The sequence below is a fragment of the Pan paniscus genome, chromosome 17 (genome assembly GCF_029289425.2).
Source record: "Pan paniscus chromosome 17, NHGRI_mPanPan1-v2.0_pri, whole genome shotgun sequence".
NCBI classification, from domain to species: domain Eukaryota; kingdom Metazoa; phylum Chordata; class Mammalia; order Primates; family Hominidae; genus Pan; species Pan paniscus.
This window is the reverse complement of record NC_073266.2, coordinates 67,911,128-67,930,398: the sequence shown is the minus strand read 5'-3', so window position 1 is coordinate 67,930,398 and position 19,271 is coordinate 67,911,128. Positions and strand designations below refer to the sequence as shown.

Sequence of the window (19,271 nt, the reverse complement as noted above, 5' to 3'; positions counted from 1 at the left end):
ATTACAATACAATAATAATAGAAATTAAGTACACCATAAATGTAATGTGCTTGAATCATCACCAAAGCATCCCCCAACCCCGGTCCATGGAAAAATTGTCTTCCATGAAACTGGTCCCTGGTGCCAAAAAGGTTGGGGACCATTGGCCTAAAGGATCAAATGACATTGAACAGAGATGTAAGGGAGGTAAGGAGGAGGTCACTGGCAGGGGCGGAGAGCTTCCTGGGCCAAGGCAACAGCCAGCACAATGGTGTGAGGTAGACTCATATTTAGCCTGTTCCAGAAACAGAATGGAGGCCAAAAGGTTTTGGAGCAGTCAGCATAGGGAGGCTTAGAAGATGATGCCCCTGCGTTGAGGTGTGACCCGTGAAGGGCCTTGTAGGCCTTTGTAAGAACTAGGCTTCTACTCTGAGAGAAAGGGGAAGCTACCGGAGGTTCCCCAGTAGTGGAGTGACCTAATCCAACTCTGGTGCATGTGGAGACTCCACAGTAGGGGCAAGAACAAAATCAGCAGGACCGGTTTTTTAATAATCCAGTGGAGAGATGATATTGTTTGGGACCAGTGTGGTAGACACCAAGTTTGTGAGAAGGAGCCAAATTTGGATTATATTTTGAAGGTAGAACCAAAAGTGAGTAAACGGCAGAGCTAGGCCTAGACCCAGGTTTTCTGATGCTCACAGGTTTTTTCATGTGTTCTCTTTGGTACAACATGTTGTTGGATAATTTTTAAAGTTAAAGAGTATTCCTGAAAATTTAATTTGAGTCACAATTAAGGATCAGAGTTGCAATTTTTTTGTATGAAAATGAGGCACAGCTCACAATCACTATACCAAGAAAATATCTGTAATTGGAACAGCCCACATTTATCAGGTTGAACCATCTGAAGAAATAAAATTTTAATTACCTGAGCTTTTTGAGTGGCATCACTGATCCTAGATTTAAAATATTAGTCTGAAATTGCATTACAGTTGTTACAAAGAATAATAGTCTCATGATAATAAAGATAAACCTGCATTGGTAATGAAAATCTGTCCATGTTAATCACTTGCAGTCCTAAGCTTATTTGAAAATGTAGTACTTTAGCTGGGCACGGTGGCTCACGCCTGTAATCCCAACACTTTGGGAGGCTGAGGTAGGCAGATCCCCTGAGGTCAGGAGTTTGAGATCAGCCTGGCCAACATGGCAAAACCCTGTCTCTACTAAAAATACAAAAACTAGCTTGGCGTGGTGGTGTGTGCATGTAATCCCAGCTGCTCAGGAAGCTGAGGCAAGAGAATCACTTGAACCCAGGAGGCGGAGGCTGCAGTGAGCTGAGATCGCACCACTGCACTCCAGCCTGGGCAAGAGTGAGACTCCATCTCAAAAAAAAAAAAAAGAAAGAAAATGTAGTACTTTAAAAATGACAGAGTTTTCAGATATCAAGCTTTATACACTGCATATCATTTCTCCATGGATAAGTCAGAAGCCAAATACATTGCTTTGTGTATAGACATAATATTTATATACAGTATAACTCAAGAAATTCATATCTTCACCCCCTTAATCTAATACAAAAGTTCAAACATTCAGCCTAGGCTCAGTGAGTAGTGTCGGGAAGAATGCATGCAGATGGGAAGCACTGGACAGTGAATTTCACCAGAGTACTGGAAATAGCATATGAGCTCATAATTGATTACTAATACTTCTCCCTTCTTTCCCAACTTCACCAGCCCACAAGTTCTTATCAATGAACATTTCATAAAATGTAAATATCCAATCAGTACATTTGTTTCACACAGGCATTAATTGTATTAGGAAATATTTTTTAAAACATTCAGAAAGTTAGAAAGAATAATACAATGAACACTAAGATGCCCTTCAGCTAGGTTGAACAATTAACACGTTGCCTTACATGTTCTATATATGTATGTAACTTTCCAATTATATTGCTGGACCCATTTTAAAGCATATTATTTACATCATATATTATTTTACCACTAAATATCTCAGCATGCAGCTGCAGAAAATAAGGATATTCTCCTGCATAACCACAATGCCATTATCATAACAAAACAATTCCCCTTTGACACCTAATATACAATCCTTCTTAAAATTTCAACAGTTGTCCCTATATCTTTTTTTCCCCCTCAAAACTGAATCCAGTCAAGGTTCATGGTTTATATTTGGTTATGCTCTTAAATCTTTTAATCTGAAAGAGGATCTGTTTTTTCAATGACATTGACTTGCATTTAAGAGACCAGGTTATTTATGTTATACCCAGATTTGCCTGATCATTTCTTCATGGTGATATTTAGCTTGTTTCTCTTTCCCCTATGTTTCCTATCAACTAGATGATAGATCTAAAGCCTTAATTAGATTCAGGTTTAATGTTTTTGGCAGTAACACAGAGACAGCCAAATGCCTAGGCAGATAAAAAGGGGTCCCTGGAGAATCTCCGACATGCCCCATAAGTGTTTACATCGGATGCTTTTGTGCAGATGAGGGAACCTGCCCAGGGCCTTTTCTGCACATGCCCACATGTGCACTGGGGAAACGGGGTGGAGCCATGGGAAGGTGGGAGGAGCCTGGCCTCTTCAGATCCCGTGTGGTGGCCTGGGATTCAATCTGTGAGGTGGGGAGCTTGTTAGCAGGACTCCCTCTCACTTTGCTGATATTTTTTTTTCCCTTTTCACCCAATAAAATCCTGCCCTACTCACCCTTCAATGTATTCGTGTGCCTAAATTTTCCTGGTCATGTGACAAGAACTAAGGAACAAAATTCTGCAACAATACTTCATAGGCAGTACACAGAGGAATGTCTACTTCATATTGTATCACATTTAGGAGGTGCATAATGTCAGAATGTTCCACTACTGGTGATGCAAAGTTGAGTAGTGTATTCATTATCTCTTATATAACAAATTATGCAAAAACATGTCTTTAAACCACCATAATTATTTAGTATTTTTCATGATTTCTGCAAGTTCTGAATTCGGACAAAGCATAGCTGGAACAGCTTGTCTTTGCTTCTTGATGTCTGGAATCTCAGAAAAATAACTTAAATGAAGGTTGGGAGCTAAAATCATCCGAAGGTTCATTTGCTCACATGACTGGCAGATAGTAATAGCAGTTATGTGAACTCTCCATTTGGCCTTGGCTTTCTCACAACGTGGTGGCAGGGTTCTAAGGGCAAGCATCCCGAGAGAGAAAGTGAACCAGATGAAAGCCGTATTGTAAGAGCTAGCCTTAGAAATCATGCAGTGTCGCTTCTCCACTCTGTAGGTTGAAGCAGTTAAAGATAGCCCAGATTCAGACAGAGGGAAAAAAGAACCTGCCTCTTGATGGAGGAGTGTTGACATCACACTGAAAGAGCATATGGGAATGGGATATAGAATTCTCCCATCCATCTTTGGAATATGCAATCTGCCCCAAGTAGTGAAAGCCAAATCTCTCCATTTAAAGTTACCGCTCCCCTCTTCTGACTACCAAGTAAAGGCATGGTTTCCTACCAGTGTTTTACCTTATGATTTTAGCATGCATTGATGACCCTTATGTAAATCAATTATTAGGAGTTACAAAAAAGTAATTTTCTAGTTTTACCATTCATTTGACATATATAGCTGGCCTCCTTCTGTAAAGAACAGTTTCCCTTATCCACTTGGGCTATTTGGTTATCCTGAAATATGATTCTAAAAGCAGGATAACTTTTACTTTAATTACCAATGTTCAGAGAAAGAAGTTGGTGTAGAAGAGTCCACCAATACTAGCAATTTGGGCTTTCTCTTTTTGGGGGGAATCATAAGGAATGCAAATATTTTTATATGTGTTTGAGTCAATTGGTATTATTTTATGTTTAAGTTTAAATTGCTCCTAATTTGGCTAGTGGGAATCAGGTTCTAGTCAGGAAAACAGAAACCACTCTAGGTATTTCAATGGGGGGGAGGGGTGTTGGAATTTAAAACCATAAATTAGATACACAGGTGATGGAAGAGCAAAGAAGCCAAAGGATAGTTGTTGTAACCAAGCGAGTTATAGAGAAACGCTACACTTTGAAATTAATTTAGGAGTCTTTTATTAGCTGGCGACTGAGAGACGGCCAGCCCTCAAAATTCTCTCAGCCCCGAAGAAGGGGCTAGATTTTCTTTTATACTTTGGTTTAGAGCGGGGAGGGGAAGCCTAGCTGTAGCAATCTTACAGAAGTAAAACAGGCAAAAAAAGTTGAAAAGACAAATGGTTACAGGAAAACAAACAGTTCCAGGTGCAGGGGCTTTAAATCCATCACAAGGTAATAGGTGCGAGGGCTTTGGGTGCTATCTACCAGACACAAACGCGGGGGCTTAGGGTACTATCACCTGGGTGAATTTCTGGGAACTGTGGACATAACTTGCCACAGTACCTTATTGGTTAATTGCACTCTTTGATGTGCTGGGAGTCAGCTTGTACAAGTTAAGTCCTTGAGGAAGGGGGTGGGTAAGGAGCCGTTGATGTCTTGCAAATGAAGGAGCCAAATGGAGTCCGTCCAGCTTTCTCAGCTAAGGGAGGGTCTATTCATATTAAAACAAGGTAAGGTATCACATTCCCCACTTGTGTTTTTGGGGAATCAAATCATTGATTCCTCAGTTATAACAAGGGTGTTACATTGGGTTTTAAGATATATAAGCTTGACAGAAGCTATGCGTTGCTTTATAAAGTTAAGAAACCAATTTAATATACACAGCCTGAAGACTAAGCCTAACAGTAGGAGGAGAAGGGGGCTAGCTAGCCTAGTGATTAAAGTAGTCAGCCATGGATTCTAGTTAAACATACTTTGGTACCAAGGGGTGCTATTTTCCTACTTTTGCTGGCGTTTATCTAGATTTTTTGGATGGTGAACATAGTTTTAACATTAAATCTCGAGATATAAAGCCTTAATCTCTATGACAGGTCACAATACCATTGAGCTGAACCAGGGTTACAGACAGTTATAGTAAGAGGGTTACAATTTTTCATAGTACACAGTCTAGGATGGGAAGTGTGAGTTATGGAGAGGGTTGAGGACCAGGTGATCCTCTAGGGTAAGTGGCTAGGGTCACACAAAACCAGTGAGGGCAGAAAAATTGGTAAGAATCGTGACAACTAGAGTCAGGGTGATTTTTAGGACAGAGGTAAAAGTCAATGCTCTGGAGTCCTTTTTTTTTCACTTTTAGAGTTTTTACATCCAGTCTGGCTTCCTGTGTGTCCGAACCCTGTAGCAAGGTTGATGTTCCCCGCTTCTATGACCGGCAGGTTGCATTGTTCTTCAAGGTTATGGGCAGGCTCTGGGAACAAAGCACATAAATCGACTGCAAAAGAGACTTTCTTGGAGGTTCTTGCCTTCCAAGTAGTGTTTGCAAATACACGTCCTGTCATGAAAGAAGTGAGAAGAATAGGAAGGCACGGAGGGCATAACAGGTGGAAATAAACAAGAGAGGTAAATAAAAAGAATTAATCTAAAGGCTTCACTCGACTTAGGCACAGTTTTAAGGGGCCTGGCCTATGCTTGGGGACCTATGTTTCTTGTTGGGCTCTGTTGGCCTTTTTGATGTGAGTGATGAATCTAAGCAGGAATGCTGGACACTTTCAGAGCTGTCGGCATGGTGAGGATGACAGTATGAGGTCCTTTCTAAGCAGGAGTGAGTCCTTCTTTCTGGAACTTTTTTTTTTTTTTAAATACTTTAACCTGGAACTTTTTAACACCAGGTCACCCGGTGGGAACGAGTGGCAGGGCCCCGTCTGGTCAGGAACTGGACTGGGATGAGCTCCCCAGACAAGTGGCTGGATATCTTGTACCTGTTGGAGAGACTGTAGGTACTGTAATAAATTAGCTTGTGAGATTTCTGCTAAATGGGTATCCTTTAGCTTAGGCAAGATAGGCGGAGCCCTCCTATACGTGATTTCAAAAGGTGAAAACCCAGCCCGGTAAGGAATGCATCTTACTTTAAGAAGGGTTAAAGGAAGGAGTCTTACCTAAGTTTTACCGGTCTCTAAGATCAATTTTGTAAGAGTATTTTTTAGGGTGTGATTCATGTGTTCTACCCATCCAGAGCTCTGGGGTCGATAGGCACAACGGAGCTTCCATTGAGTGTTTAATGCCTTACTGACTGAGCTATGGACGAGGTGAAGGCCGATCTATTATCAGACCCCATGGCAGCAGGCAGCCCATGTTGAGGGATGATTTCATTGAGTGAAAACCTAACTACCGTGGTGGCAGTCTCGTTTTTGGTGGCAAATGCCTCAGTCTATCCGGAAAAGGTGTCTACTAGTACCAGAAGGTATTTGTACCCTGCCCAGTGTGGTTTTATTTCTGTAATTTCCCACCTTTCTCCTGGTAAGTCTCCCTGGAGGCGGTCGCCTGAGCTGGGTTTAGGACCTTGCTTAGCGTTTACCTGGGCACAAGCCGTACACCAGAGAGCTGCTTGGTTAACTAAGTCCTGAAGGTTGGGGATCTTGAAATGGCTCCTTAGAAGCTGGGCCAGTTTTACTCCTCCTTCCTGATTTTTACTGGCCTGAAGATCCGAAGCCTGTTTTTCCTCCTCTGGGGAATATTCTGGGTGATCTGACAAGTCAGGTTGTGGAAAGGACACTGCAGGCAGCAGGGTCAGAGGCGCGACTGGGAGTTGAGGTGCCCCCCAGGCTGCAGAGTCTGCTCTTTGGTTACCATGGGCAACGGCCGTGTCTTCTTTTTGATGTCCTTTGCAGTGAATGACAGCCACCTGTTGAGGTAGGCAAACAGCTTCAAGCAGGGCCAAAATTTCTTCTTAGTTTTTGATAGCCTTTCCTGCTGAGGTGAGTAGCCCACGCACTTCGTAGATGGCTCCATGTACACGCACAGTAGCAAAAAGCATACCTGCTGTCAGTGTAAATGCGAATACATTTGTCCTTACCCATCGGAGGGCCTGAATGAGAGCAACCAATTCAGCTTTTTGTGCTGAGGTACCTGCTGGCAATGCCTGAGTCTGCAGTTTATCCATCTCCATAGTAACAGCCGCACCAGCCTTTCGTACTCCTTGTTTAAGGAGGCTGCTACTGTCTGTAAACACGGTAGCATCCGCCTCCTTTAAAGGCACATCTTGGAGATCAGGTCGGACAATTTCGGTAGTCTCTCACAGTTCCTGGCAGTCATGGACAGGTGTGGTGAAGTCTGGATCAGGGAGCAAAGTAGCTGGATTTAAACACCTTGTGGGAGAGAAAGTTAAACGAGGCCAATCTAACAGTAAACTCTGATACTGCAGGATGCGAGCATTTGACATCCATTTGCCAGAAGCACTTTGCAGCAAAGTCTCTATGGCACGAGGAGCCGTAAGAGTTAAATTTTGACTTAGAGTCAGTTTATCAGTCTCCTGAATCAGGCTTGCTGTGGCTGCTATGGCCCACAGACAACTTGTCCACCTGGAGGCCACTGGGTCCCATCTTTTAGACAAATAGGTGACTGGGCGTCACCATGGTCCTCCACTGTGGCGGTCTCCATGGGCTTCCGGGGGCCAAGAGAGAGGGAGCCCTGGCCCTTTTAATCATCAGATTCCTCTGCTGCGGGGAGGGTGAGGACCTTTGTGGGGAAAATAGAGAGAGATCAGACTGTTACTCTATGTAGAAAGAAGTAGACATAAGAAACTCCATTTTGTTCTGTACTAAGAGAAATTCTTCTGCCTTGAGATGCTGTTAATCTGTAACCCTAGCCCCAACCCTGTGCTTGCAGAGACATGTGCTGTGTTGACTCAAGGTTTAATGGATTTAGGGCTGTGCAGGATGTGCTTTGTTGAAAATGTGTTTGAAGGCAGTATGCTTGGTAAAAGTCATTGCCATTCTCTAATCTCGAGTACCCAGGGACACAGTGCACTGCAGAAGGCCGCAGGGACCTCTGCCCAGGAAAGCCAGGTATTGTCCAAGGTTTCTCCCCATGTGACAGCCTGAGATATGGCCTCGTGGGAAGGGAAAGACCTGACCATCCCCCAGCACAACACCCGTAAAGGGTCTGTGCTGAGGAGGATTAGTGAAAGAGGAAGAAGGCCTCTTTGCAATTGAGATAAGAGGAAGGCATCCGTCTCCTGCTCGTCCCTGGGAATGGAATGTCTCAGTGTAAAACAAAATCATACGTTCTATTTACTGAGATAGGAAAAAACTGTCTTATGGCTGGAGGTGAGACATGCTGGCGGCAATACTGCTCTTTAATGCACCGAGATGTTTGTGTAAAGTCAAACATAAATCTGGCCTACGTCCTCATCAAGAACCAGCACCTTTCCTCAAACTTATTTATGACACAGAGATCTTTGCTCACGTTTTCCTGCTGACCCTCTCCCCACCATTACCCTATAGTCCTGCCACATCCCCCTCTCCGAGATGGTAGAGATAGTGATCAATAAATACTGATGGAACTCAGAGACCAGGGCCGGCGCAGGTCCTCTGTATGCTAAGCGCTGGTCCCCTGGGCCCAGAGTTCTTTCTCTATACTTTGTCTCTGTGTCTTCTTTTCTCACTCTCTTGACCCACCTGATGAGAAACACCCACAGGTGTGGAGGGGCTGGCCCCCTTCAGACCTTTTTCTTTTCTGGTTTCTCTTCTGGCTTTAATGGGCATTATTTTTCCCTCTGGTTTAAATGGGCATTCTTTTTTCCAGTGTCCTATCTGCTTGCAATAAGTGCATTGGTTTTTCTGTAGGGAAGCCTACTCACTTTTCTGGCCTTTCTGTTGTGGACCCGGGGTCCCCTGGCTAGTGTTCTGTGATGGGGGCCCTTCCTTTCTGGATTCCTGGATGGCGACCACTAAGATTTTCGGTTGTCTTTTGGATGCTTCATCAGCAGCCTTTTCAGCTGCCTGTTTTTGTTTCTCGAACTCTTGACTGTCAAAAATTCTCTGGGCTACTTCTAAAAGCTGGCTAATGTTCATTCCAGCAAATCCTTCCAGTTTTTGTAATTTTTTTCTAATATCAGAGGCTGCCTGAGCCACAAATGCCAAATTAATAACACGGCTCTTCTCGGGAGCCGCTGGGTCAAAAGGGGTGTAAGTCCGATAGGCCTCCTGGAGGCGTTCTAAAAACGCTCCAGGTTACTCACCAGGCCCCTGGACAACTTCAGTTGTCCTAGACAGATTCATTGTTTTCGAGCGGCTCCCTTGATACCCGCAAGGAGATAACGGTGAAAATTATCCAAAGCTCTCTTCCCACCCGAGGAGTTCGGATCTCAATCAGGCCGGGTAGAGGGAAAAACCTCCTCAAGGAGGTTTTGGGCTTCCCCCTCCGGTCTACCGGCTAATGTAAGGAAATACTTTCTGGCTTCTCTTCGGATACGATCCCTCTCTTCAGAGGTGAAGAGGGTTAAAAGGAGTTGTTGACAGTCATCCCAGGTGGGCTGATGGGTCCAGAGCACCGACTCCATCAGTGAGGTCAAGACCTGGGGCTTTTCAGAAAAGGAGGGATTATGAGCCTTCCGTTGCAGAGGTCAGAAGTAGAAAAGGGGACATAAACCAAGAATGGGGCTGAGCGCTCATCACCCGGAGGGACTTGTGCCTCTCTCAGCAGGAGGAGGGGGGCTATCTCCTCCTGCTGTGGCCTCAATCAGGAGGCAATAGGCAGACAGCCCACAGGGGATGTAGTCGAGGAGACAAGGGAAGATTCTAAGGGAGCAGGAGGGTTATAAGGCGGCAGAACTGGGTGAGGGAGACTTTCCTCTTCTTCAGAAGGAGGCAATACAGGAGGAGCCGAGCCGGCTGAGGGTCGAGGCAAAAGTGAGGTCTGGCTCAAAATGACCTTGGAGGTAGGATTAGGAATGGCGCATGAGTGGAGCCATGGATGAGGGCTCCGGACCAAACTCAGCCATTGATCAATGTAGGGAAACTGATCGGGGTGACCGGGAGTTCCAGCAACAACCCGCCACACAGCCTGAACAATTGCGAGGTTCAGTGACCCGGCTCCAAACTTTGGCCATTCTACTCCACAGAGTGTCCAGAGTTTGCCTTTTTTAAGGCGGACCCCATAATCCTCGGAGAAGCCTAGAGAGAAATTTTGTAACATACATTGGAGAGGGCTCCAATCTTTATGAGACTGGGAAGAAGAGTTTCCCATTCTGGAGGCAGTTTAACAAGGTTTGAGCAGAGATATTAAACCCAGCATGGACAGAGAAATTCATGACCTGGGGGGGCTGGAGTATCGGAAGAATAGAAGCATCATAACCAAAAGAAGTAGGAAAACAGCTATAGCCAGCGCTTCTTGCCACATAAGGTCTGTTTCCTTAAGCTCCAAGATTTAGGGAGAGGACAAGAGATGGGTCCGAGGCTAGTGGGACCTATGTGATCCCCCTCTCCTCTCTGACTTATAGTCTAAATATTTTTGGTGTCTCCACGACTCGAAGGCAAAAAGTTCAAACTTTGCCCTTTCTTTTAAGGGTTTTAGGAGGGAGAGCGGAGCCAAGTCTTGGAGGCGCTGGACTTGCTGTGGCACAGGAAAACGGGATGTGCGGGGTAAGGGATGGGGATGAGGAGGAAAGGGGCCACTCAGATCTTTTCAGGCTGGGAGGAGCCCTGCTGGGCAGCACGGGGTTGCCAGGATGACTCCGCGGTACCCCGCCCCGCCTCCAGGCCCTGTCAGGCACTGCAAGCCCAGCTCAGAAGTCTGCCCCGGGGCCAAGGTCACCGCAGCAGGCCGGGCCTCTGCGTTCTAAGCCAGGTGCAGATACGCTGGTGCTCGGGGAAGTCGGGGGCTTTGACGCCTGAAGGCGCAGGAGCCGGGCACCTGCAGGGGTCTCTGGGGAAGGGGGTCCCCTCCCACTCCTCGCCTTCGGGTCTGGGAGCCCCTGCCAAGGAGGAGCCCCTGGCCCCTGGGCCCGGCAACCCGAAGAGACACACCTGAGACCTCCTGTGTTAGAAAATCTGCACTCAGGACTTTGAAGTCCTTGCCCAGTTGTCTTGGGCAATATCGACGACCTGACATATGAAAGTTAAACACGAGACAGGACAGTAGACACTAAACAGGACAATAGACACTGGGGTATATAAACAATTATGACAATTTTTATAGACAGACAAGGGGAGGGGGTCCCATGATGGAATCAGTCAGATGCCCGCCTGGCTGCTCCCCGAGGGGACTTAGGCTCCTCTTAGCATTGGCAGGCAGGATAAACCCCCGGCTCGGATCGAGCTATGCCTAATGCTGCCTTAAGCCTTATGAGGTCACCACGGAACCGCAGGTGAGGGCCCACTCGAACTCTGTAGCTTTCGCCCTGGAGCTACAAACTGGAAATTCAAGCGCAAGCCCTTGAACTCCACATTCACGCACTCATTCACACAGAGTTTATAACAGTTTTCTTATCCCCGTTTTATAACAGAGGTCTCCGGGAGACCTGAACGAGAGAAGGAGAAGAGATAAAGAAAGAGGGAGGGAGAGAGAGACTAGTCTTAACAGAGAGGCCGGCCTACCAGAAACCGGGACTCTGTCCTTCAGCATCCTGCAACACAGGCAGAGTCAAGGGAGGGCCCTCGTCAGGTCTGCTTCCCTCCCAGAGAAACAGAGTCAGATCTGACTTACCTTCCCGGGACCAGAAACTGAGGACTCAGGAGTTGAATTTTTGTGGGCACACACCAGTGGTCGATCCATTCCCCTCCGGAAGACGGGGTCTTATGGGGCCCTGGAATGTCTTCAGGTGGCACCTCCCCTATAAGTCCGCCGTCTGTCCGGGGGAGCCTGGAATGAGTCCAGCTCTCACCCAGTGGTGAATATCTCGCTGAGGCCTCCAAATGTTGTAACCAAGCGAGTTATGGAGAAACGCTACACTTTGAGATTAATTCAGGAGTCCTTTATTAGCTGGCGACCGAGAGATGGCTAGCCCTCAAAATTCTCTCGGCCCCGAAGGGGCTGGATTTTCTTTTATACTTTGGTTTAGAGAGGGGAGGGGGAGCCTAGCTGTAGCAATCTTACAGAAGTAAAACAGGCAAAAAAAGTTAAAAAGACAAATGGTTACAGGAAAACAAACAGTTCCAGGTGCAAGGGCTTTAAATCCATCACAAGGTGATAGGTGCGAGGGCTTTGGCTGCTATGTACCAGACACAAACGCGGGGGCTTAGGGTACTATCACTTGGGCAAATTTCTGGGAACTGTGGACATAGCTTGCCACAGTACCTTATTGGCTAATTGCACTCTTTGATGTGCTGGGAGTCAGCTTGCACAAGTCCTTGAGGAAGGGGGTGGGTAAGGAGCCCTTGATGTCTTGCAAATGAAGGAGCCAAATGGAGTCTGTCCAGCTTTCTCAGCTAAGGGAGAGTCTGTTCATATTAAAACAAGGTAAGGTATCACATAGTGAAGTGACTAAGAGGTTACAGCAAGACACTACTACTATACTAATGTGGCAGGCCGGGTCTCACTAACGCAGGCCTCCGTAACAACTGTTTCAGCACTGACTGACTGGCTACATTAAATATTAAAAGCTGAAAGAGCCGGTACCCCAAAACAAGGCTAGAATGTAACAAAAGCCCACCAAGAGTTTTGCCCAGGCTTTTCCTGTACCTTAAAGCATGATTAAACAGGTTTTATTGTGAGTGTAAAGAAACTCCCCAGGCCTCCACAAACGAGTTTATTGGGGGTCTGAAGAAACTCCCCAAACCGCCAAGATTTAGCAGGAGACAATATAAGGGTAATTGCCCCAGCACCTGGACCCATTTAGATTAAGCAAATTTACTGAGGCTCCAGAGGAAGGTCTTCAAGACTCAGACCTTAGGTATAGATTAAAAGAAGTTAATCACTTATGTCTTTAGATGAATGCACACTTACATATAGACATATAGCTTAGAAGGTATATAAGCTCTGGAAAACTTCGTAATTTTGAGTTTGTCTGGTGATAATTTCCAGGCCTTCTCCCTGTAACTGGTTGCAGAAATAAAAACTCCCTTCCTCCCCAGTCCATCTGCATCTCGTTATTGGGCCACGAGAAATAGGAGCCCGGCCCTCAGTGTGGTCTGGGAACACTAAGACAGAAGGGATTATGGGAGAAAGTGGTATCACTAGAGGCTATTTGCCAGGCCATCCAGATAAAGCTACAACTATAGTTTCAACCTACAGAGTGGAGAATTACACTGCATGATTTCCCATTGCCCAGTGGGAAATGGAACCACAAAAAGAGGGCTGGTTGGAGTAGTCAGTGCCACACAGGAGACACAGCCTGCCAAGCATACCAACCCAAAGCAAAGCGAGACAGGATGAAATTTCTGGCTTCTCCCCCTCTCCAACATGCCAATCTTCCACTAGCACTTCCTACTGGCTAAACCCAGTCAGAAGCCATTTGGTAAGGGAGACTGAAAAACTAGTTCCTTGCAAATCACAGCAGAGAAATAGGTGGCTGATGATACCCGTTCCTGACGCTACTCCCTACCCCACATCCATGGCTCCTGCTCCATAGACAGGATCTGGATGGGGCAGCTGGTGAAAAACTGTTCCTCCTTTTCCCCCAGCTCCTACTCCATACTACAGAGGTTCAGTCCACAGGGAGTGGAAGCAAGTCTCAAAGACTAGCAATACCCTGCCCCTGCCAAGGGACTTGACTGCAACCGAATCAGACTGTAGAGCTATTTATGGCCCAGGGCACTGTCAAGAACTACAGACCAATCACCTAGCAATGAATGGAGGCTAACAGCCATGTGAGATACCAACCGAGGCAGACCTGCTAGAAGCTCAATGGGAAGATCAGGAAAGAAGATAGTCAAATCATTGAACTAGCTCAGCCAAATCACTGCAGCTGTTATACATGTGTTCAAAGATCTAAAGGGAACCATGTTTAAAGGAAGCCTAATGACAATGTCTCATCAAATACAGAATATCAATACAAAGATAGAAGTTGTAAGAAAGAACCAAATGAAAATTCTGGAATTTAAAAGCACAAAAACAGGAACCAAAGAAAGAATCGGCAAACTTGAAGATAGATCAATAGAGATCATATATTTGAAGAATACAGAGAAAGAATAGAAATAATAGGAGGGAAAATAAAGACAAATGAGCAGAGCTTCAGAGAAAAGCGGGGCACCATTAAGTGCACCAACATATTTGTAATGCAAGTACAGGAGTGGAAAGAAAGTGTAACACCAAAAGGTTCTTGCCTTAGCCACGCCAAAGAATTGGTGTGGTGGCAGCCTGCGGCAAGAGAGAGACACGGATCGGACAGAGAGAAAAAAAAAGCTGTAGGCTTTATTGAGCAGTGAGAGTATAAAGCTTCCACAGCGTGGAAGGGGTCCCGAACGGGTAGCCAGTGTTAGATTTCTCGATCATCTTTTAAACTCTTTAAGGCGGGAAATACGTGCCGCGGGAAGATGTTACCAGAGCGAGAAACAAAGACAATGAACATGTCTCAGATCTTGAGGAAAACTGGAATTGTAACTTGTTTTATCTACTTTATGACCTTACAGCGACATGGCAAAAGAGACAGGATCTCACGGGAGTTTACAAATTGTGTTTAAAAGGAATTGGAATTGGGAGCATAGATATGGTCTGCCTCTGCGGGTCACAGAAAAACAGGCTTTTAACATTCCTTTTCGTTTCAGGGGAGGGGGAAGGGAGAGAGGGAGGACACAGGGAAGCTTACATCAAAATTTTTGCTGTTTATAGCTTTCTTGGGGAAGAAAACACGGGCACAAATTCTGATGTTAGGAATATTTTAAGCATATATCTTCAGTATTATTCATCCAGGACCAAAGTAAGTCCTGATGCAGGAAATGAGTGAGTTTCACAGCTTTCTGAGCCCCAAGTCGACCCAGGAAGCCCAACTGGCACCTCCTCTGAAAAGGAGCACGCGCGCACACACACAGAAATTAAAAGAAATAGCTGAGAACTTCCCAAATTTAATTAAAAACCATTAATTCGCGTATCAAGAAGCTCAGAGAACTCCAAGTAGGACAAATACAAGACCATCAACATCCAAATACATCATAATCAAAATGTTAAAAGACAAAAAAATCTTTTCTCCCTAAGTTGTGGCAGGCCAGGTCTCACTAACGCAGGCCTCCATAATAACTGTTTCAGTACCGAGTGGTTAAGTTGAATATTAAAAGCTAGTGCCCTTATACAAAGGCTGGGATGTAACAAAAGCCCACCAAGAGTTTTGCCTTGGCCTTTCCTGGGCCTTAAAGCATGACAAAATAACGAAGCAATTCTTAATAGGACACATTTAGGATTAAACAAGTTTTACTGTGGGTCTGAAGAAACTCCCCTGGCCTCCACAAACAAGTTTATTGGGGGTGTGAAGGAACTCCCCAAACCTCTGTAATTTAGCAGGAGACAAGATAAGGGTAATTACCCCAGCACCTGGACCCATTTAGATTAAGTAAATTTACTGAGGCTCCAGAGGAAGGTCCTCAGGACTCAGACCTTCTGGGAACATAGTGACTATTCATGAAGTGATTGCTACCATCTTTTCTTTCAGGAAATCTCTACCTCAACAGCAGGTTTGAGCCCTCTCCTTGCCTCTAAGCAGCGGCCTCCCTTGCACAGCCCCTGAGGCAAGAAACCCCGTCTTATCCCTTCCATATCAGCTTACACCCAGGGGACCCTTGCCCAACAGGCAGTCTTCCTGGAGGAGGTTGGCAGTATGTTTAAACCAGTCCACAGGATCCACAGCAAGACGCTTTAAGCAGAGAAGTCCATGTGCTGTTCAGACATCTGGCAGGAACTTGCCCTGCCAAAGGGATGCAGACTGTCCTTTTTTTTTTTTTTTTTTTTGAGGCAGTTTCGTTCTTGTCGCCCAGGCTGGAGCGCAATGGTGCAATCTCGTCTCATCGCAACCTCTGCCTCCCAGGTTCAAGTGATTCTCCTGCCTCAGCCTCCTGAGTAGCTGGGATTACAGGCATGCGCCACCACGCCCGGCTAATTTTTTGTATTTTTTTTTTAGTAGAGATGGGGTTTCTCCATGTTGGTCAGGCTGGTCTCGAACTCCCGACCTCAGGTGATCCGCCCACCTTGGCCTCCCAAAGTGCTGGGATTACAGGCGTGACCCACCGCGCCCGGCCCAGACTGTCCTTGTACTAGCTCCCCTCTCTCCTCTTATCACACTGTAGTGTCACTGTCACTGGGCACTTTATCAAGCTTGATGGCTGAAGAGGCATCGTGTTAATGGTGGAAGGTGTCCAGGTTCTTGGCATCTTGAACAAAGAATTGGACAAAATGCACAAAGCAAGGAAGGAATAAATAGTTTTATTGAAAATGAAAGTACACTCCACAGTGTGGGAGCGGGTCTGAGCACAGGGACTCAAAGGCCCCGTACCAGAATTCTGGGGAGTTTACATACCCTCTACTTGGGGTATGCCCTATGTAAATGGAGAGGATGAAGTGATAAAATCATTTACTTGGCCTACGCCCTATGGAGAGGATATTTCCTGTCATAGCTGAAGTGTGAATCAGCCTTATGTTCCTTGCCTCCAGACCCTATTTTCCTGCTTCAGTTGGGCTGGTTTTTAGGATATCCATCTCCCTTTAATTGCACTCTCAAGTTTCACCAGTACTTCTCTCACCTACCCCCAAGTGGAGTCAGCAAGGGCAACCAGGTGACTGCCGTGATTATCTTGTTACAGAAGATAAGAAGACTGTGGTTCTAAGAGATTAACTAACTGAAGCTTGTACTGCGTGTCAGTAGCATAACCAGGATTTGAACTCTGGTTAGCCTTCTCACCCCAAAGTCCATTACACTGCCTCAATAAATGTCTTTTACATACATATATTTACTAATAAGATTGTGTAATGACATTTCATTAATAAAAACGAGTGGGGCTTCAAAACAGATTGCTTTATGTCAGGTTGCTTTATGTCATAAAGCAAAACAGATTGCTTTATGTTCCCAAAACATATTTCATGGAGCCCAGAGATATGAATATGTATTCCTCAGAAATAATGAAAGAGGTAATGGAAGTAACTCTCCACAAGTAGAATGTGTGCTCCACTACACAGCCTGTCTCTGTTGGAGATTTAGAAAATAAATGGGTAAGATGAAGGACTTCAGAAGTCATGAAATAATAAAATCTGCTTATCTTAACTAAGCACATCCCACACTCTTATAACCACAGAATCCTTATTAAAACCATCTATGGGCTGGGTGAGGTGGCTCACGCCTATAATCCCGACACTTTGGAAGGCCGAGGGTGATTGCTTTAGCCCGGGAGTTCAAGACTAGCCTGGGCAACATAGCAAGACTCTGTCTCTACAAAAAATACAAAATAAAAAAAAAGCCAGGCATGGTGGCATGCACCTGTTTGGGAGGCTGATGTGGGAGGATGGCTTCAACCTGGGAGGTGGAGGCAGTGAACCAATATCACACCACTGTACTCCAGCCTGGACATCAGAGTGAGATTCTGGCAAGAAGAAGAAGATAAAGACAAAGACGAAGAAGAAGAAGGAGGAGGAGGAGGAGAAGGGGAAGAAGGAGGAAGAGGAGAGGGAGAAGGAAAAGGAAGAGAAGGAGGAGGAGGAGAAGAAAGAGAAGGAGGAAAAGGAGGAGAAGAAGAGAAAAAGAAAAATTGTATTAGTCTGTTCTCACACTGCTAATAAAGACATACCCAAGAATAGGTAATTTATAAAGGAAAGAGGTTTAATGGACTCACAGTTCCTCATGGCTGGGGAGACCTCACAACCATGGCGGAAGGCAAATGAGGAGCCAAGTCATGTCTTACATGGCAGCAGGCAAGAGAGCTTGTGCAGGGGAAGTCCCATTTATAAAACTATCAGATCGCGTGAGACTCATTAACTACACCATGAGAACAGCATGGGGAAAACCACCCCCGTGATTCAATTATCTCCACCTGGCCCTGCCCTTGACACATAGGGATTATTACAATTCAAGGTGAGATTTGGGTAGGGGCACAGCCAAACCATATCAAAAATCAAACAATACTTAAAATAAAGAATAATGCCATTATTTTCACTTAAGTTGAGGCATGAAAAATTAAACATGCCTGTATTTAAATTAAGGAAAACAAAAGGATAACAGTAAATATGCAGTGTCTGTGTGTTCATCACAGTGATGGTGTTAACCAGGCCACAGGCTTGGTGAGACACATTTTTTCTCTGCTACAGGGACAAGCCTGCCAAGCAGATGGCACAGACATAGACAGACCAGTCTCCCCAGGTGCGTGAGAGAAACATGGCTAAGTTCTTACAATCCCATTGCCCATTTTTCTTGACTATTATCAACCTACCCACACATTATTTTATCATCTTTTTCACCAACAAGGGAAAAGCCTGTTTTCTTCTATACTACATTCACATAATATTTCTGACACCAAATGTGTGGGGTTTTTTTCCCCATCCCAACCAATTTTCCAACTCTCTAGACACCAACAGAGTATCCCATATTTAATTCAATTCTGACACTAAATACCTAGAGTTGATGCAGACCCCACAGATTTAAGGGCTCAGTCCCATAAAACCGTCCCCAACTTCAAACACCAATCACAACTAGCAGGTCCCCAGGTTGCCCATACTTCTGTCCAACATGGCTACACATGGGGGTTCCCACAACCCCCTCCTCAGGTTTGATAATTTGATATGGCAATACAGAACTCAGGGAAATGCTTTACTTGTGTTTACCAGTTTATTTTAAGGCTACTACAAAGGATACAGATGAACGACAGCCAGATGAAGGGGTACCTGGGGCAAGGTCCAGAAGCATCCTGAGCACAGGACTTGCTGACTTCATAAAGCTGGAGTGCGTCACCTTCCTGGCACATCAAAATGTTTGCCAACCCTGAAGCTCCCTGAACTCCATAGTTAACGGATTATGTCTTGTTGACATAGGCCTGATGGATTATTGACACAAATCTTCAGCCCCTCTCCCCTCTCTGGAGGTGGGAGACTGAAAGTTTGAAACTTCCAATCATGATGTGGTCTTTGTGAGCAGCCCCCATCCTGAGTTATCCATGTGCCCATCAAGAGTTACCTCATTAGAACAAAAAATTCTCCTATCACTAGGAAATTTAAAGGAATTTAGGAGCTTTGTGTCAGGAACTGGGGTCAAAGACCAAATACTAGAACAAAAGATGTACTCCATCACTTTGGAAATTACAAGGGTTTTAGGAGCTCTGAACAAGGAACTAGATAGGAAGATCAAATATATATTTCTTATTGTATCACATCACATCAACTCAATGTACATTTATTACACTTTCATTACAGGTTGAAGTTTACAGACTGGTGTACACTAAACGCATTTCAGGTAAGCTGCTCCCTAAGGACCTATACGAAAGCCCAATAATCAGATGATAAACTGTCTCCAAATCCAGCTTCCAGGAAGTTTACCTATAGACTGAAATGCCATCGAT

At 45.2% G+C, this 19,271-nt stretch overlaps 1 long non-coding RNA gene across 2 annotated transcripts in view; it reads left to right on the top strand.

Moving 5' to 3' along the window:
• The window catches only part of LOC117976796 (uncharacterized), a 134,868-nt gene that overhangs the window by 28,302 nt on the left and 87,295 nt on the right, over positions 1 to 19,271 (top strand). The window contains exon 2 of one of the 2 annotated variants that reach the window (XR_004667565.3): positions 19,126 to 19,165. The exons of the other annotated variant lie outside the window; for it this stretch is intronic. This is a non-coding gene — a long non-coding RNA (uncharacterized LOC117976796). The remainder of the gene's footprint in view (positions 1 to 19,125; positions 19,166 to 19,271) is intronic. 2 annotated transcript variants of the gene reach the window in all.